Source organism: Aotus nancymaae, unplaced genomic scaffold, assembly GCF_030222135.1.
Source record: "Aotus nancymaae isolate 86718 unplaced genomic scaffold, 86718_ANA_hifiasm-v0.15.2.pri h1tg000079l, whole genome shotgun sequence".
Lineage (NCBI taxonomy): Eukaryota > Metazoa > Chordata > Mammalia > Primates > Aotidae > Aotus > Aotus nancymaae.
The window spans coordinates 1-18,908 of record NW_026988494.1 but is presented as its reverse complement, the minus strand read 5'-3'; positions in this window follow the sequence as shown (position 1 = coordinate 18,908).

Here is an 18,908-nt window from a genome sequence, read left to right as displayed (position 1 = left end):
ACATGCATAAAGCCCACTTCCAAATGTCCTACAGGAAGGTGGTGGCTCTGTAGACAAATCAGGGACCTCGAGTCACAGGAACTGGGATGGCCACTTCATCTTAGCTATCTAACGTCCTGTGCGATACTTAACTGCCCTACAGCTTAGTTACTTCTAGAGTTTAACATGTTGCTGTGATCATTGCCTTAGATAATATATGGAGTATGATATTGTGGCTAAAGCACACCATGAATCAGACATGGGAGAAAGGAGAAGGGAGAGACAGAAGCCCCGACCCGGACAATGATTGGTGATGCAGCTGCTTGGTGAAAAACCATCTGGCTTTGCATTCAGATAGACCCAAACAAAGACCAAGGCCCTGAGTATTCATTTATTAACTGAGCCTCAGTTTCCACAAATGTCCGACTACCCACCCATCTTGTGGGACTGTGGTGATGATTTGTAAAGTGTATGAAAGGTGTCTAGGGCGGGGCAAACACGAAATGTTACTTTCCTTCCCTCTTTCCTCTGCCCACACGTGGGTCCCTGCTTGACAGGACGCTGGGTACTTATGGTAATTATCTATTTAGCGTTCAATTTCAGACAGTAACTTTTCACACGAACTCTTCTCCAGCGTTTTTCTAAAAAGGAAACGAATTCTCCCTCTCCCGTTATCACCAAAATAAAGATAATTGATAACTGAGAGGAATGCCCAGGGTTATAGGAGCAAAGTTAGGAATACATCTTAACTGTTTCCTAAAATGATGAATGTGTGGTCTCAACCAGAGGCAGGAGTTGGGAAGTGAGACGTCTTCTTACTCCCTGTAGTTCTTGGGAGGGTGGAGGAGGGGTTCTCTAAAAAAACAAGTCTTAGTCAGGCACAGTGGCTCACACCTGTAATCCCAGCACTTTGGGAGGCAGAGGCAGGCAGATCATCTGAGGTCAGGAGTTCTAGACCGGCCTGACCAACATGGAGAAATCCCATCTCTACTAAAATACAAAATTAGCCAGGCGTGGTGGCACATGCCTGTAATCCCAGCTACTCGGAAGGCTGAGGCAGGAGAATCACTTGAACCCGGGAGGCGGAGGTTGCGGTGAGCCGAGATCGTGCCCCTGCCCTCCAGCCTGGGCAACAAGAGTGAAACTCTGTCTCAAAACAAACAGACATACAAACAAAAAACTGAAGTCTTGAGTTGTGCTGCAGTCATGCAAGTCTCGGAGAAACAACAGCCAACTTGCTGAAAGGGAGATTGGAGCTCTGCAGCACGTCACTCTGATCCTTTTCCCACTTCTCTTCTAAAAGACTGCACCCCTCTCAGCTCTAAAATGATCGGACGCCATGCTCACGGCATTTGATTACATGTAAAGGATCCAGCTACAAGGTCATTCTCAAAATACCTGCTAAACAGACGCTGCCATCTTATGTGGTTTCTGGCTCCAACGCGAGTAGAATATGCTGAACTAAGCCTGAGATTTAGGCAGCATTCTCTTATTTCTTTTCTTTCCTTTTTCTTTTTTAAGTATCTTTTGATATCAGTGACTTCCTGCCAGGAGTACAAAGAGGAAGGAAGGTGAGAGAGCCAGAACGGCCGATTCTGTTTTGACAGAGCCTGGGCCTTTTGTGTAACCCTAGGGATTTGGGACTCAGAAGCATGGAGGGCCAATGGCCACGTAACCTCGCAGCTGCTCGTGGTACAGCCTCTGGCTGGGCTTCCTACTTCCCCTGGATGAAGAGCTGGGGATGAACTGCAGCACACTCTGTGAACATAGAACCTGATTTGACAAAGGGGATGTCCGGGAACTCGGTGTTCCAAAGTGTCTTTAAGGTTAGACAAACAGAATGTTGGATATGAGCTGGGAACTGAAAAGAAAGAACCAGCCACAGTTCAAATGAGCAGAACTTGCCAGAATGCTGTGCATGTTTCTTTGGAAAGTCAAAATAAGTGAGTTTCAGACTAGACACTTAGCAGACCCTCGACATATACTTTGTGATTTACGAATAAATGCTCTTTATTCATAAATAGTATGGTTGGTTGTGAAATCCAATAAGGATAAATGGTTAAGCAACTGAATAGAAATTGTCACCAGGGAGGAGAGCTGACTGTGCTTTCATCGACTGCACGAAGCTGAAGCTCTGCAGTGTGTTAGGAGAGAAGTAAGGCTTAAACACAAATTCCCGCCCTAAAAAACACCGCTGAAAGTTATTCTCGAAAGCACTGACTCTCTATCCTGTTGCAAAGTAGGTTTAACAGAAGGAAAAGCATTTGTTATCCAGAAAGAAGCATGCAGGAGGCTGGAGCACTGAAGACATACTTGTCCACTATACAGATTTGCAGGAGCTCAGCTTTTGGTTTGTTTAATCTAGGCTGGGGCACCAAAAATCAGCTTATCCCTCTCAGAAAATTTCAACTGTGGAGTCTAATCTGCTAAAAATGGTTATGGTAGGTCGGTGGCTCTGTCTGTAACCCCAGCACTTTGGAAGGCTGAGCCAGGAGGATTGCTTAAGCTCAGGAGTTCAACACTAGCCTGAGCTACATAAAAAGGCCCTGTCTTTATTTAAATTTTTTTTTAAAAAAGCTTACTGTTCCAAGTCTTTGCTATTGTAAATAGTGCTGCAATAAACATACGTGTGCATGTGTCTTTATAGTAGAATGATTTATAATCCTTTGCGTATATATTCAGTAGTGCGATTGCTGGGTTAAATGATATTCTAGATTCTTGAGGAATTGCCAGTCTTCCACAATGAACTAATTTACACTCCTACCAACAGTGTAAAAGCGTTCCTGTTTCTCCACAGTCCTGCCAGCCTCTGTTGTTTCCTGACTTTTTAATAAATGCCCATCAATGATAGACTAGATAAAGAAAATGCGGTACATATACACCATGAAATACTATGCAGCCATAAAAAGGAATGAGTTCATGTCCTTTGCAGGGACATGGATGAAGCTGGAAGCTATCATTCTCAGCAAACTAACACAAGAACAGAAAACGAAGCATCGCATATTCTCACTCATAAGTGGGAGCTGAACAATGACATGGACACAGGGAGGCAAACATCACACACTGGGGCCTGTCAGGGGGTTGGGGGCAAGGGAAGGGAGGACATTAGGACAAATACCTAATGCATGTGGAGCTTAAAACCTAGGTGATGGGTTGATAGGTGCAGCAAACCACCATGGCACATGTATACCTATGTGACAAACCTGCGTGTTCAGCACGTGTATCCCAGAACTTAAAGTGAATAAAATTTTAAAAGAGTTTATGGTGGTTCCATTCTGTTTACAAAATCTACGTGGTAGGACAGATGGCATAGCTCAGTCAACATTTCAGCTGAACCCATTTAATCACTAGAGGGATCATTTAATGCAAGTAGTTTCTAAATATTCTAAAGTAAAACTTGGAATGCAGTTCACTAGAAATAACACTTAACAAGATTTGTGAGCATATGTAGAATATTATACCTTGAGAAGAAAAACGACAAAAGATAACACAGTAAGTTGATGTCAGCGACTTTTTATGAAGAAAAATTATGGGAAAATAAATGAAAGTCAGTACACGCTAATGGGCTCAGTAAACACTTATTTGATATTCATAACAATGTTCATGTTAATGTTTGAACATTGAACATTAATCAACATTCAAAACAAATACAAAGTTCAGAGACCATGATCCATTTCCTCTGCATCTGAGACACAAAATCTTTAATATATCCTTTCTGAGTGCTAATCTGTGTGTGATCCTGAAACATTACTATACTAAAAGCTATTCCCAGAACAGCCTTAACCCCTTCAGGCTGTCTAAAAACTTAGGTTTGACATACTCGAGTAGAAAAGTAAGTTTCTCTCTAGAGGCACATGCTTAGATTTTCCGCAGTTGTATGAACTTGCCTGGCATTTTTAGGTAGTTTTAATGGATGTATCAACCAATCGTAAATTAGCTGAGGGTCAGTTTTTCATGCCATGTGTTCTAAAACAGGTGACTGTTGAGTAGGGCGTGTGGTTAGATCTTGGGAGTGTATTTATCAACTTTTACCCAGAGCTACTCAGGACCTCACCCCATACCTAACAGCGCTGTTAGTGGACTCTTTCATTGTCCTCTTCACTACTTCAGTCCTCCAGCTTCCATTTCATTATCCCTTTACAAGTGGAAGAAGGAACACTTTGGGATGCTTGGAGGAGTGACTAATGGGACTAACAAACATATATAGTATTTGTTTCCCTAGGAGACAGCAGAGTGGATGGAAGGCATTAGAAATAAAATTAAAACTTCATTAAGTAAAAGAACAAATACACAAAGAAAGACGTGAATATGTGTTTGTATGGTCTAAATTATTGAGACATTTTTATATGGTCCTACAATTTAGTTAAAGAGATATTTTTAAAACAACCCCAAAAATGATTGTAAAGATCATAGTACAGTACTGGATTATCTATCACTGCAGGGTAGCTATGTTGACGGTCTTATACAAAATTGCCAAAAACAGCAGCAGCAACAACTCATTATGCAAAAGTTTTTTGAAGAAAATGATGGAGAGATCATTAATATTGTCCAGTTGAGAGGTTTTCAAACTGCACTTTATGGCCCACTAGTGAGTTCTGAGATCAGTTCCACGGGCTGGGAGCAGCTGTTCGTAAAAAATGATAGAATAGAATACAATAGAATGAAAAACAATATAGGCCATAAGGCTAGTAAATTTATTTCTTTTGAAATCTGTGTTTCAGTTATAATATGTACCAATTACATTTGTGCCCCCCCCACATACATACACACACACACACACACATCCTTTTTTAAAATCTTTTAATTTTTTTGAATCAGTCTCATTCTGTGGCCCAGGTTGGAGTGTAGTGGCGTGATCTCAGCTCACTGCAACCTCCACCTTTTGGGTTCAAGTGATTCTCGTGTTTCCGCCTCCCAAGTAGCTGGGGCCACAGGCGCACACCACTACGCCCAGCTAATTTTTTGTATCTTTAGTAGATACGGGGTTTTGCCATGTTGACCAGGCTGGTCTCAAACTCCTGACCTCAAGTGATCTACCTGCTTTGGCCTCTCAAAGTGCTGGGATTACAGGCATGAACCACCGTGCTTTGCCTGTTCTTTTATATAATAACTGAAACAAAACCATAACACTATTATACGGGTGTGTAGCTTGGTGACATAGGCTACAGGTCATACACCAAAAATAAGATAAATAAAAATAAACACTAATCTATTCCCACTAATTATATGCCTCTGCTCTACACCTGCTTGGTGGTCATCCTGACTCCATATGAATGTGTCACTGCCTGTTCTTTCATGAACTCTCTCTTTAATTTTGCTGAGTCAGAATATGTCTTCCTGGAGCTTACTGGTTAGCCTGATTTCTATCTATCCCTAGGCGCCTTGCAGACAAGCCTAGTTTTTCTTCCGCACAGTAACCCTTCAAACAGTTGAACTGAGACGTGTTGTCCCTGCCGAGGTTTCGCTTCCCGTCCCAAAGCATTTCAGGGCTTCAACTCAGTCGATGTTCTGAACCTTTGCTGATTAAATTTCTCTCTACCCCTTGCCAGTTTGGGCTCCCTGTAGTTCTTAGAAAGATAGAATTAGATTGTCCTGCAAAGAGAAGAGCCAGATGTGGCTGCACTCCGCTCAGGAAAAGAAAATAAATAGCGGACGAGCTTCAGGAGTGGCCCTGGGTATCATTTGCAATACCACTTGTAACATGTGGGAAGCTCATGTAAGAAGTTCTGTTTCCCTTACGGATTCCTCTTGGTGAATAATTGAAGTGTGCCAACGTCACAAAGCTCAGCCGGAAGCACACAGCGAGCGAGTTGGAGAGTGAGGAGTGGGAAGAGATTGTTCATAAAGACTTATTTTGGCTTTAGTCATGGATTTTAGAAACACATACGCTCGTGTAAATACCTATAAATATCTCATGCTCACTTCCTGAGAAAAACATGCTAGTTTATGTTCACAACTGTTTTCTTTTTAAAGAAGCTATAAATACCAGGGGCTCAATATCTGAATCTGAACAGCTAATTAAAATTTTTAAAAAGAACAGCTTATCTTCTGTTCCTTTCTTAGAAAACATTTCAAATATAGACTGATGGCTTAACAAATGACAGCTGTTTCATTTCACATGCAAAAATATCATATGAAAAGAAGCACTTCTAAAAAATTATTTTGGCTATAATACTTTTCAATAAATTTGCAGATTTTTTGCCATATTCTAACAGAAAACCTTTGAAAATGCATTTCTTCAGATTTATTTTTTGAAATTTGTATTGTTTCAGAATTTATTCCTATTTTCTCTCTATGATAATCTCAAAATAAATTTATTCCTATTTTCTCTCTATGATAATTTCAAAATAAATGTTAGAATTGAAATCTCTAAATTAAACTATTACTCTTTCTTATCAGCAATAATTAAAGATTGAAAATGTATTTAACAAAGTTTATTAAAAGAAAAATATTAGCTGAATTATTTATATATATATATATATTTTATTGCACTTTAGGTTCTGGGACACATGTGTAGAACATGCAAGATTGTTGCATAGGTACATACATGGCAGTGTGGTTTGCTGCCTCCATCCCCCTGTCACCTATATCTAGCATTTCTCCCCATGTTATCTCTCCCAAACTCCCTATCCCCACTGTCCCTCCCCTAGTCCCCCTAAAACAGACCCCAGTGTGTGATGCTACCCTTCCTGTGTCCATATGTTCTCATTGTTCAACACCTGCCTATGAGTAAGAACATGCAGTGTTTGGTTTTCGGTTCTTGTATCAGTTTGCTGAGAATGATGGGTTTCCAGATTCATCCATGTCCCTATGAAGGACATAAGCTTATCGTTTTTTATGGTTGCATAGTATTCCATGGTGTATATGTGCCACATTTTCTTTGTCCAGTCTATCATCGATGGGCATTTGGGTTGGTTCCAGGTCTTTGCTATTGTAAACAGTGCTGCAATGAACATATGTGTGCATGTGTCTTTACAATAGAACAATTTATAAGCAATTGTGAATGGCAGTTTGTTCTTGATTTGGCTCTCTTTAAGTCTATTATTGGTGTATAGCAATGCTTGTGATTTCTGCATATTGATTTTGTATCCTGAGACTTTGCTGAAGTTGCTTATCAGTTTCAGGAGATTTGGGGCTGAGGCGATGGGGGTCTTCTAGATATACAATCATGTCATCTACAAATAGACACAATTTAACTTCCTCTTTTCCTAACTGAATACCCTTTGTTTCTTTTTCTTGCCTGATTGCTCTGGCTAGAACTTCCAGTACTATATTGAATAGGAGTGGTGAGAGAGGGCATCCTTGTCTAGTGCCAGATTTCAAAGGGAATGCTTACAGTTTTTGCCCATTCCGTATAATATTGGCTATGGGTTTGTCATAAACAGCTTTTATTATTTTGAGATATGTTCCATCGATACCTAGTTTATTGAGAGTTTTTAGCATAAAGCGCTGCTGAATTTTGTTGTTGGCCTTCTCTGCATCTATTGAGATAATCATGTGGTTTTTGTCTTTGGTTCTGTTTATGTGGTGAATTACATTTATAGACTTGCATATGTTGAATTAGCCTTGCATCCCTGGGATGAAGCCTACCTGATTGTGATGGATAAGGTTTTTGATGTGCTGTTGCAATCAGTTTGCCAGTATTTTACTGAAGATTTTTGCATCTATGTTCATCATGGATATTGGTTTGAAGTTTTCTTTTCTTGTTGAGTCTCTGCCAGGTTTTGGTATCAGGATGATGTTGGTCTCATAGAATGATTTGGTTAAGTGTTCCCTCTTTTTGGGTTGTTTGGAAAAGTTTCAGAATGAATGGTACCAGCTTCTCTTTGTATGTCTGGTAGAATTCAGCTGTGAACCCACCTGCACCTGGGCTTTTTTTGGTTGCTAGGCTATTAATTGCTGCCTCAACTTCAGCCCTTGTTATTGGTCTGTTCAGGGTTTTGACTTCTTCCTGGTTTAGGCTTGGATGGGTGCAAGTGTTCAGGAATTTGTCCATTTCTTCTAGGTTTGTTTCTAGTAATTTCTGATGGTAGTTTGTATTTCTGTGGAATCGGTGGTGATATCCACTTTATCGTTTTTTATTGCCTCTATTTGATTCTTCTCTCTTTTCTTTTTTATTGATCTGGCTAGCAGACTGTCTATTTTGTTGATCTTTTCAAAAAACCAGCTCTTGGATTTATTGATTTTTTTTTTTGAAGGGTTTTCTTATGTCTCTATCTCCTTCAGTTCTGCTCTGATCTTAGTTATTTCTTGCTGTCTACTAGCTTTTGAGTTTTTGTTGATCTTGCTCCTCTAGCTCTTTCAATTTTGATGATAGGGTGTCAATTTTAGATTTTTCCTTGCTTCTCATATGGACATATTTAGTGCTATAAATTTCCCTCTAGACACTGCTTTAAATGTGTCCCAGAGATTCTGGTACATTGTGTCTTCGTTCTCATTGATTTCAAAGAACATCTTTACTTCTGCCTTCATTTCGTTGTTTATCCTGTCAACATTCAAGAACCAGCTGTTCAGTTTCCATGAATTTGTGCAGTTCTGAGTAATTTTCTTAATCCTGAGTTCTAATTTGATTGCACTGTGGTCTGAGAGACTGTTTGTTATGACTTCCATTCTTTTGCATTTGCTGAGGAGTGATTTACTTCCAATTATGTGGTCAATTTTATAGTAGGTGTGATGTGATGCTGAGAAGAATCTATATTCTATGGATTTGGAGTGGAGAGTTCTGTAAATGTCTATTAGGTTTGCTTGTTCCAGATCTGAGTTCAAGTCCTGGATATCCTTGTTAGTTTTCTGTCTCATTGATCCATCTAATATTGACAGTGGGGGGTGTTAAAGTCTCCCACTATTATTGTGTGGGAGTCTAAGTCTCTTTGTAGTTCATTAAGAACTTTCTTTATGTACCTGGGTGCCCCTGTATGGGGTGCATATATATTTAGGATCGTTAGCTCTTCTTGTTGCATTGATCCTTTTACCATTATGCAATTTCCTCCTTTGTTTCTTTTGATCTTTGTTGGTTTAAAGTCTATTTTATCAGAGACTAGGATTGCAACTACTGGTTTTTTTGTTTTTTTGTGTTTTTTTTTGGTCTCCATTTGCTTGGTAAATCTTCCTCCATCCCTTTATTTTGAGCCTTTGTGTGTCCTTGCACGTGAGATGGGTTTCCTGGATATAGCACACTGATGGTTCTTGTCTTTTTATCCAATTTGCCAGTCTGTGTCTTTTGACTGAGGCATTTAGCCAATTTACATTTAAGGTTAATATTGTTATGTGTGAATTTGATCCTGTCATTTTGATGCTAGCTGGTTGTTTTGCCCGTAGGTTGATGCAGTTTCTTCATTGTATCAATGCTCTTTGCCATTTGGTATGTTTTTGGAGTGGCTGGTACTGGTTGTTCCTTTCTATGTTTAGTGCTTCTTTCAGGAGCTCTTGTAAGGCAGTCCTGGTGGTGATGAGATCTCTGAGCAATTGCTTGTTCATAAAGGATTTTATTTCTCCTTTGCTTATGAAGCTTAGTTTGGCTGGATATTAAATTCTAGGTTGAAAATTCTTTTCTTTAAGGATGTTGAATATTGGCCCCCACTCTCTTCTGGCTTGTAGGGTTTCTGCCAAGAGATCTGCTGTGAGTCTGATGGGCTTCCCTTTGTGGGTAACCTGATCTCTTTGGCTGCCTTTAGCATTTTTTCCTTCATTTCAACCCTGGTGAACCTGACGATTACGTGCCTTGGGGTGCTCTTCTTGAGGAATATCTCTGTGGTGTTCTCCATATTTCCTGGACTTGAATATTGTCCTGCCTTGCTAAGTTGGGAAAGTTCTTCTGGATAATATCCTGAAGAGTTTTTCCAGCTTGGATTAATTCTCTTCGTCACATTCAGGTACACCTATCAAACATAGATTAGGTCTTTTCACATAGTCCTATATTTCTTGGAGGCTTTGTTCATTTCTTTTTATTCTTTTTTCTCTAATCTTGCCTTCTTATTTTATTTCATTGAGTTGATTTTCAATCTCTGATATCCTTTCTTCTGCTTGGTCAATTCAGGAATTGAAACTTGTGTGTGCTGCATGAAGTTCTCGTGTTGTGTTTTTCAGCTCCATTGATTCATTTATATTCTTATCTTAGCTGTTCATTCTCATTAGCATTTCATCGAACCTTTTTTAAATGTTCTTAGTTTCTTTGCATTGTGTTAGAACATGTTCTTTTAGCTCAGAGAAGTTTGTTATTACCCACTTTCTGAAGCCTGTTTCTGTCAATTCATCAGACTCATTCTCCATCCAGCTTTGTTCCCTTGCTGGTGATGAGTTGTGATCCCTTAGAGGAGGAGAGTTGTTCTGGTTTTGGGTGTTTTCATCCTTTTGCACTGGTTTCTTCCCATCTTTGTGGATTTATCTACCTGTGTTCTTTGTAGTTGGTGACTTTCAGATGGGGTCTCTGAGTGGACGTCCTTTTTGTTGATGATGAAGTTATTTCTTTCTGTTTTTCAGTTTTCCTTCTAACAGTCAGGCCCCTCTGCTGTAGGTCTGCTGGAGGTCCACTCCAGACCCTGCCTGCTTGGGGATCACCTGTGGTGACTGCAAAACAGTAAGGGTTGATGCCAGTTTCTTCTTCTGTTATCTTTGTCCCAGAAGGATACCCGCCAAATGTCAGCCTAAGCTCTCCTTTATGAGGTGTCTCTTTGGATATATGGGGGTCAGGGAGCTGCTTGAGGAAACAATCATTCCCTTATAGGAGTTCAAGTGCTGAGCTGTGATCTCCATTGTTCTGTTCAGAGCTGCTGGGCAGGTACATCTAAGTCTGCTGCAGAGGAACTCATAACTGTATTATTTTCTCAGGTGCTCTGTCCTAGGAAGGTGGGGCTTTGTTTATAAGTTCCTGATGTGCTGCTGCCTTTTTTCACAGATGCCTTGTCCAGCGAGGAGGTAGCCTAGTCACAGTCTGCCAGCAGAGGTGTTGCTGAGCTCCATGGGCTCTGCCCAGCCGCTGTGTGAACTACCTTGTGGTTTTGTTTACAGAGGTATAGTTAGAACTGCCTCAGTAATGGCAGACTGCCTCTGTAATGGCGGATTGCCTTGGTAGTGGTGGATTGCCTTGGTAATGGCGGACTGCCCCAGTAGTGGTGGACTGCCTTGGTCATGACGGACGCTGTTCCCCTCACAGAGCTGGACCATCCTGAGTCCAGCTGTGCTTGCTGTGAAACTCTCAATCCAGAGCATTTCAGATTGCTGGTCTTTGTGGGGGTGGGACCTGCGGAGCCAGATCACCCAGCTCCCTGTTTCAGCCCCCTTTTTTTTCTGTTGAATGGGCAGCTATGTCTCCCAGGCATTCCAGGCACCAGTTGAAATGGTCACTCTGATTTTTGTGAGTTTTTGTGCAGAGACCTGCTGCGCCAGCTGAAACAGCCATGCTGGAAACTCATGGTGCTTTTCTGCCTGGGAATCTCCTGGTCTGTGGTCTGTGGGCAGTCAAAACTTGTTTGGAAATGCGATGTTCACTCATCTTCTGCGTTCTAGCTGGGAACTGCACTCCAGAGCTGTTCCTATTCAGCTGTCTTGGATCCCACTCCAGCTGAATAATTTTTAAAAAGAGATTAACCACAACTACAGAAGAATAGAAACCTGGAATAGACCTTATGTGAAAATGACCAACTGCTAAGGAGAATGACTGTCATCTCAGTTATTAAGTATAGAAAAATGATGCTGGGCATGGTGGCTCATGGCTGCAATCCCAGCACTTTGGGAGGCCAAGGTGGGCAGATCACGAGGTCGAGAGATCAAGACCATCCTGGCCAACATGGTGAAACCCCATCTCTACTAAAAATACAAAAATTAGCCTGGTGTGGTGGCGGGTGCCTGTAGTCCCAGCTATTCAGGAAGCTGAGGCAGGAGGATCGCTTAAACCTTGTAGCCAGAGGTTGTAGTGAACCAAGATCATGCCACTGCACTCCAGCCTGGCAACAGAATGAGACTCTGTCTCAAAAAAAAAAAAAAAGGAAAAGAAAAAGAAAAAAGACTCAACATCAGAAAAATAGAAACAACCCAGCAGCTGTTTCATCTTTGTATGTTGCCTATCCCTCTCTGGGCTAAATATTAAATGTTTTTTATGTGAAAGAATTCTAAAACTATTTAAAATCTACTTCATGCCAGCCATCATTCTGGATTCTGGATTTATACATAAATAGAGTGAAGAAAGCTACAGGCAATATTGATTTCTTGACAATTTTTACTGAAAAAGAATAAAGAATTAAACTTAGATTTCAGATTTCTCCTCTGAGCTCTAGTTTCCAATTTCAGCTGGCTGCTTGGCTGTGCTGCAGACATTTCAGGTTTACTGTCTTGCGTGTCTGAACTCGATCTTTCTCCCATACCTTCTCCACCTTCACCTGCCCCCACCTCAGCCTTCTTGACCAACCTGTTCAAGACTCAACCTGGGAGCTCCATTGACCCTGACCCCACCCTCTATCCAAATCACCAGATCACATTGCGTTTACTTCCAAAATGCCTTTAAAGTAATCTGCTTGCCCTCTGAAACCACGATTGTTCTTTTTCTGTTGTTGCCTTTAATGGCCCAACAGCCAAAGTGCAAATGGTCATTATGGAAATTAAATACTATTGCATATGTTGTTATTTAACCCTACTATAAAGACATCTTTTTATTAAGTGCTACAGGGACTTTGAACATAGTGAGAAAGGTAGATCCAATCCTCGCTTTTGATAGAGATAGACTTTAAATGAGTAATCCTCAAAATAAATGTGTGTTTCCAAACTCAAATAAGTGCTACTGAGGAAGAGTCATGGGTACAATGGCAGGCATTAGGAAAGCCTCACTGAGCAAAGTGACTTCAGAAGAAAACAAAATCTAAAAACTTGAGCAGTTCTCCTTCCATGCTTCCACCTTTTAAAGACTGCCAATCGCACTTGGACAACATTTTACATCTCTAACTCGGTCTTCAGCGCCCTGCAGCATTCGGCTTCTGTCTGCCAACCTAGCCTCATCTTCCTCCTCTCCTCCTCGGTTTCCGCTCCCCGTGTAGGTTGTCTTGTCTTCTAACTCATTCTTACCGCAGGGTCTTTGCACAGGATTTTCCTTCTGTCTCCAAAACTCCTTGCCGTGCTCTTCCCCAGGCCTTCCATGATCCAACCAATTTAAACAAAGCCTTACCTTGTTTTCTCCTTTATGTCTTTGGATGATTTTTATTTTCTAGCATGTATAAAAATTTTCTTTGCATAATTACATGTTTACTTATTTGTTTAAAGTCTCTTTTCTTCTTTAGACCTCGTGTTCCACAAATACAAGGGCCATGTCCATTTCCTTCTCAATGTGTGTCTGACACAGAGTAGGCATTCAACAAATATTTGTGAATGAATCTATAAATCACTAAATAAATGCATGAAAAGACAAATGGAAGAAAGCTGCAGTCGAATCTTTAAGCTGTAAGAAATGAATAAATAATGAGTATAATCAAGAAATTATGCTATGGTAGAAAAAAACACATAATTTGAAATTAGAAAACAAAAGTTCCAGGGTTAGCTCTTCATTTAATTAGCTCTAAGATTCTGGAAAACTCATTTAACTTCTGTAATCTTTTGCCTTTTCATCTGTAAAATGAAGATAATACCAGTGACGTTGTGAAAGTCAAATGAGATAATATATGTGAAAGTGCTTTGCAAATTCGAACACAGCATGAATTTTTTTTGTGTGTTAAAACAAAAATGTCCAGGGATAATTCAGTTGACATTTAAAGTGTAAATTCCAGATCGTTGGCCTCTACACTCTAGCCACATTCAGGAAATTGCCACAGAGCTAAACTGCTGTACAAAGACAGCATCAAAGTAAATTCTGTCCACTTAATTTCTTTAACCTATTAATGTAATAATTAAATAACTGTTCATTGGCTGTACACTATGTACCAGCCACTAGGACATGCACTAAAACTATAAGAATGCGCCATCATTTTTAATTTAAAAAGATAAACCTAAGGGGCAGTGCATGGAAAAAAGAGAGCTACAAAGGCTCAGAAAACTCTTGCCAGAAGAGATTTTGGAGATTTTTTAAAAAATATGGAAACAAATTTAGGTTTTACACTTACCATGGGCAGATTGTTTAGTCTCACCAAGTCCAATTCCTTGCTTGTGTTGAAAATTAAGGTCACTAATACCCACCTCCAATATGGTTGTAAAGAGGAATTCAGTTATATGTAGAAAACCGGGTATACTAGTCACTTAATAAATTTTTGTTTTCCTCTTTACCTTTGCTTTCTCAGATCTATTCATTGGACACAAAACTAATCAAGCTCATTTATTACTGACAAATAGATACGAAATCTCTTTGTATAATGAACAAATACAGGAAAACTGATGCCCAGAAGAAAACACACTGGACCAGAAACTGCTTCTTTCAATCAGCCTTCATTATCTTCTGTCTTTACTGCAGAAAGCATGATTCTGTAAGGTGTCCATGTGCAGTTCGTGAATCTTGCAAATAACTTTTTATCCTGTTATCCACATCGTTCACTGAAAATATTTATACAAAGAAGGGAAAGAACAGGATGGCAAGAGTAAATACCTTTTCAAGCATACATAGAGTTACCTTTGGCAAAAAGCATCAGCAAATCATAACCTTAGGGCATGTGTCACATTTCTGGAAAACAGAAACGGACATTGTTTCCCTACAGATGGTCTTGTCCTCTAAACAATTTTGAAACTCCTTAATCTCTCAAATTCATCTGAATGCTTGCAGGCAGTACTCAAGGAGAGCTGTTCAATGTCATGTAAAAATATAATCCAGACTTTTTGAGGACAGAGCTTGCAGCTAATTTGAAAGCACTGCAGGATGGAGTTTGAGATCATGGACTTTAGAGTCAAGCAGCCCTAGCTTCAAGTTGCCTTATAGCTGAAGGGTTTGGGGAGTATAGTATTTTCCCATCGATGCTGTAAAAAAGTGACATGAATTTTGTGGGCTGAAACAACACAAATTTGTTATATTATCGTTTAGGATGTCAGATGGCTAAAATGAGTCGGCAGGAATCTGTTCTTTCTGGATTATCTAGGGGAGAATCTGTTTCCTTGCCTGTTCCAGTTTCTAACTGCTATCCACATTCCTTGGTGCACGGCTCCTTCTTCCATCTTCAAAACAACAACCCAGCATCTTCTCTCCTTTCTGACCCTCTGACTCCCTCTTATAAGAACTCTTGATTGCATGGGCTGACCCAGATAACCCAAGCTAAATCTCCACATCTCGAGATGTTTAATTTGTTCATACCTGCAAGATCTCTTTTGCTATTTAAAGTTCCTTTTTGTCTATATTCATAAATTTCAGGGATTAAAACATGAAAACCTTTGGAGCCATCATTCTGTTTATTACAGGGAATAGACTGTTTGTCATCTCAGTTCTCTTACCTTTGACTTAAGAACTGCAATAGTTTCTATTGCAATGGGTCCTTATGAGAATTAAATAAAATTGCATATGCTGGCATTTAACACTAATATAAAAAATCGTTTTGTTAAGTGATCTTGGAACTTTGAACATAGTGAGAAAGGTAGATCCAATCCTTGCTCTTGGTAGAGCTTTTAAATGAGTAATCCCTCAAACAAATGTATGTTTGCAAACTCTAATAAAAAGTTCTACTAAGAATGAGTAATGGGTAAGTTGGCAAGAATTAGGAAAGCCTCTCTGAGCAAGTAGCTTTTAGCTGAGATTAGATGAATAACCAGGAATTACCTAGCTGAGATAAAGCATAAAACAACATACCAGAAAAAGGAAAAAGATAAGCAAATCCTGACAGCAGGAATGAATGTGGTGTATCCAAGGAATTTGAAGGCATAAAGACACACAACAGGTCATGTTCAAAGAAGTCATGTAAAGTTTTGGGCTTATCCTAAGAGCAATGGTTTAATCAGAGTGCTTATTAGGAAATATGGCTCTGGGTGCTGTGTAGGGAATCTGGGGCCAGAGGGAAATCAGGAATGCCAGGAAAGTGAGTTATTTGGTCTTAGTCTAGCAAGAGATGATAGAGTATTTTAGGCTGGGATCCCAAGGAAGCAAACTCTGAGATGCAGATCAGCAGGCAGGTGACTGGTTGCGGAGTGCCATTTGGGATCAATGCCTGCAGATGGGAAAGACAAAGGGTTGGACAAAGGGAGATCTCAGCCTACCCTGAAAAGGCACTCTGAAGATTGGATGACCCCTTAGAGTTGACATGGACAAGGAGAGCAGGATTTCACACCACCATGTGGATCAGTCACTGGATATAGCTGTACCTGGAAGGGAAAAAGGGTACCCTCAGCTGACGTCAACTTCTTCAGTAGTGGCAGTCCCAAAGCAGGCTGACGGCTCAGCACCTGGGAAAATCTTAGAGAGTTCTGGGTCACGCATCACAGCATCCACCATATGAAGGGCTGCCATAAATGGCAATGAAAATAGAGAGAAAGTAGACAGATTTGGGAAATATTTTCTAGATAGAGCTGACAGACTTTGGCCATAGATTATGTATAGGGAGAGAAAAGAGGGCATTATTACGGATCATAGCCAGGTTTATTTTATAACAGAATGGATATGTGTACCACATTTTTATATATTTGTATTGATTAGTTAGATGAATAAATGAATCTGCACTTCAGAGAACAGGCCTAGGCTGTGATCAAAATTTAGGAGTAATCAATAAATAGGAGATCATAAAAAGCATAAGCCCACATAAGAGTCACCTCAAGAAAGAACATAGTATAAGAAGGTTCATAAATCCTTGAGTTATGACAATAATTAAGAGAGGTTTTGTGAATCTCTTGCCCTCTGCTTGGCACATAATAAAAGCTCAGTAAATCCTTGTTACCATAATAATAATATATTTTTTTTTATTTAGCAAGGGAAATGGGCTGCCACAAAGGTGTAGTCTATATGCCTGTAAATCCATAGCCACAGACAGCAGAACAAAGCGTTCTTCTGGAAGCCTTGGAAAAACTGGAGCACACATGAGCCGCACGGTTGGAGAGTTGAACACGGCACACCTAGACATGGCTTTCAAGTAGGATCCTTCAGAAAAGATCAGCCTTGGCTCCTGCTTGTCATTCATTCCTCACATCTACTTTTTCAGCAATCCTCTTGGCTTTACCTTCACAATGTGCCAGAACTGGATCAGTTCTCACTACCTCCACATTCTCCCTAGAAGCCTTCATCCTCTCTTTCCTGGATTATTTCAACATTTCCTGACGAGTCTTTTTGCCCCCACTCCCAACTTGTCTCCTTGAAACCTATTCTTTTCTAAGAAGTGACTGTGATCTTTTAAAATGATAAGGAAAACCATGTTATTTCTCTGCTCCAAATTCTCCAAAGCCTACCTGTCTCCTACAGAGTAAGAACTAAATCCACAACCAAAGCCTGTGAGGCTGCACACATCCTGCTCCTGCCCTCTTCCCACTGCCTACTCACCCTTACCTCATCTCCACCCACTCTGCCCTGCTCACTCTGCTCTGACCACATGGGTCCCTGGCTGTTCGCCATACACCCCTTGCACACGCTTCTCTTCAACCCTCTGCATTTGCTCCTCTGCCCACAGCCCCCTCCTATGGATAGCCACACAGCTGGCTGCCTCTCTCACCTCTTTTAAATCTTTGCACAATGTCTCATTACGAGAAGCTGTGCCTGAATATTTTCCAAGAAAATCTCAGCTCTCTCCTTCCACTCCTGTACAAATCTCCTTCATTTTTACTCATAGTATTCATTACTTTCTGACATCATATATGTTATAAATGTATATGTTTCTACTGTCTATTTCCCAGTAGAACATAAACTTCATTAAGGTTAAAAAAGGGGTTCTTGCATGGTTTGGTTTGGTTGTTTTTTTTTTGGCTTACTGTTTTATTTCCAATCCCTTGAAAAGTTCTGGCTAATAACACAGCTTTAATAAATACTAATTAAATAAATAAGTGGATAAATGAGTGAGTGAATGAATATATGAGAGTCTAAACTCAATTTTCTAGTGAGGTACCTTCCCTAATGTGTCTCCCTTTATGTACTTTCTGGACTTACTTGACTAGATAAAAAGAAGGAAAAAAAGACCTGTCTTGCTTTCTTAAAGGACTAGAAAGAGGACCAGATGTAAGATTCCCAAGTCTCCAGCACCTTTGAAGCTCACATTTAGCATATGACAACTCCATATGTCAGCGGGGACACTGGCTGGCTTGAATATTGTGGAAGGCAGGAAGAACACGTTTATATTCTTCCAAAGAAGTTATTACTCTATGTCTGGGAAATGCCAAAATAAATTTGCAAACAAAAGATCACTTCATTCCTCTTGGGCACTGCACAGGTAAAACACTTGATTAACTTTTCCTGCTGGCTTTCGGTAGCTACTGTTGAGGATGTGTACACAAGCCTAAGGAGACATCCTCTATTATTCATATTATCACTATCCTCAGGTGACAATTGTCTTCAATGACTGCAGATTAGCACTAGTGCACCATCTCTCAAAAGTCGTCTTTTCAGGCTGTGTCATGCCAGCGTTTTGTAGGTAAAATCCCATTCTAGAATTGAACCCACCCCAAATTATTATCCTGGATTGCTCGGCTTTCTCTCCGTAGCTCTGGAGTTGCCCCTGATAGGAATGTCCAAAGGGCACTGATGTGGACTGCCAAATGTTTGCAGTGCACTTTAATTACTTGTCTGGGAATAAAAGCTTTCCTGTGGTTGGCAGAACCCCTTGTTTTAATTGTGGTTTGTGAAGATTTGAGAGTCTAAGCAATCTTGTTTATGTCTTATCTTTGTATTTTCCTGTCTTCAGCTTTTTTCTTAAAGGAAGGCCCAGATCTATATTATCTTACTGCCACATGTGAAGTAAAATGAATACTCACAGCCCTGCCCCAATCACTGAACACAGCTTTTAGTAACGTTTTACACTAGAACAGGATGTTGGCAACTCAACTGTTAAGGCTTTCTGTGATTA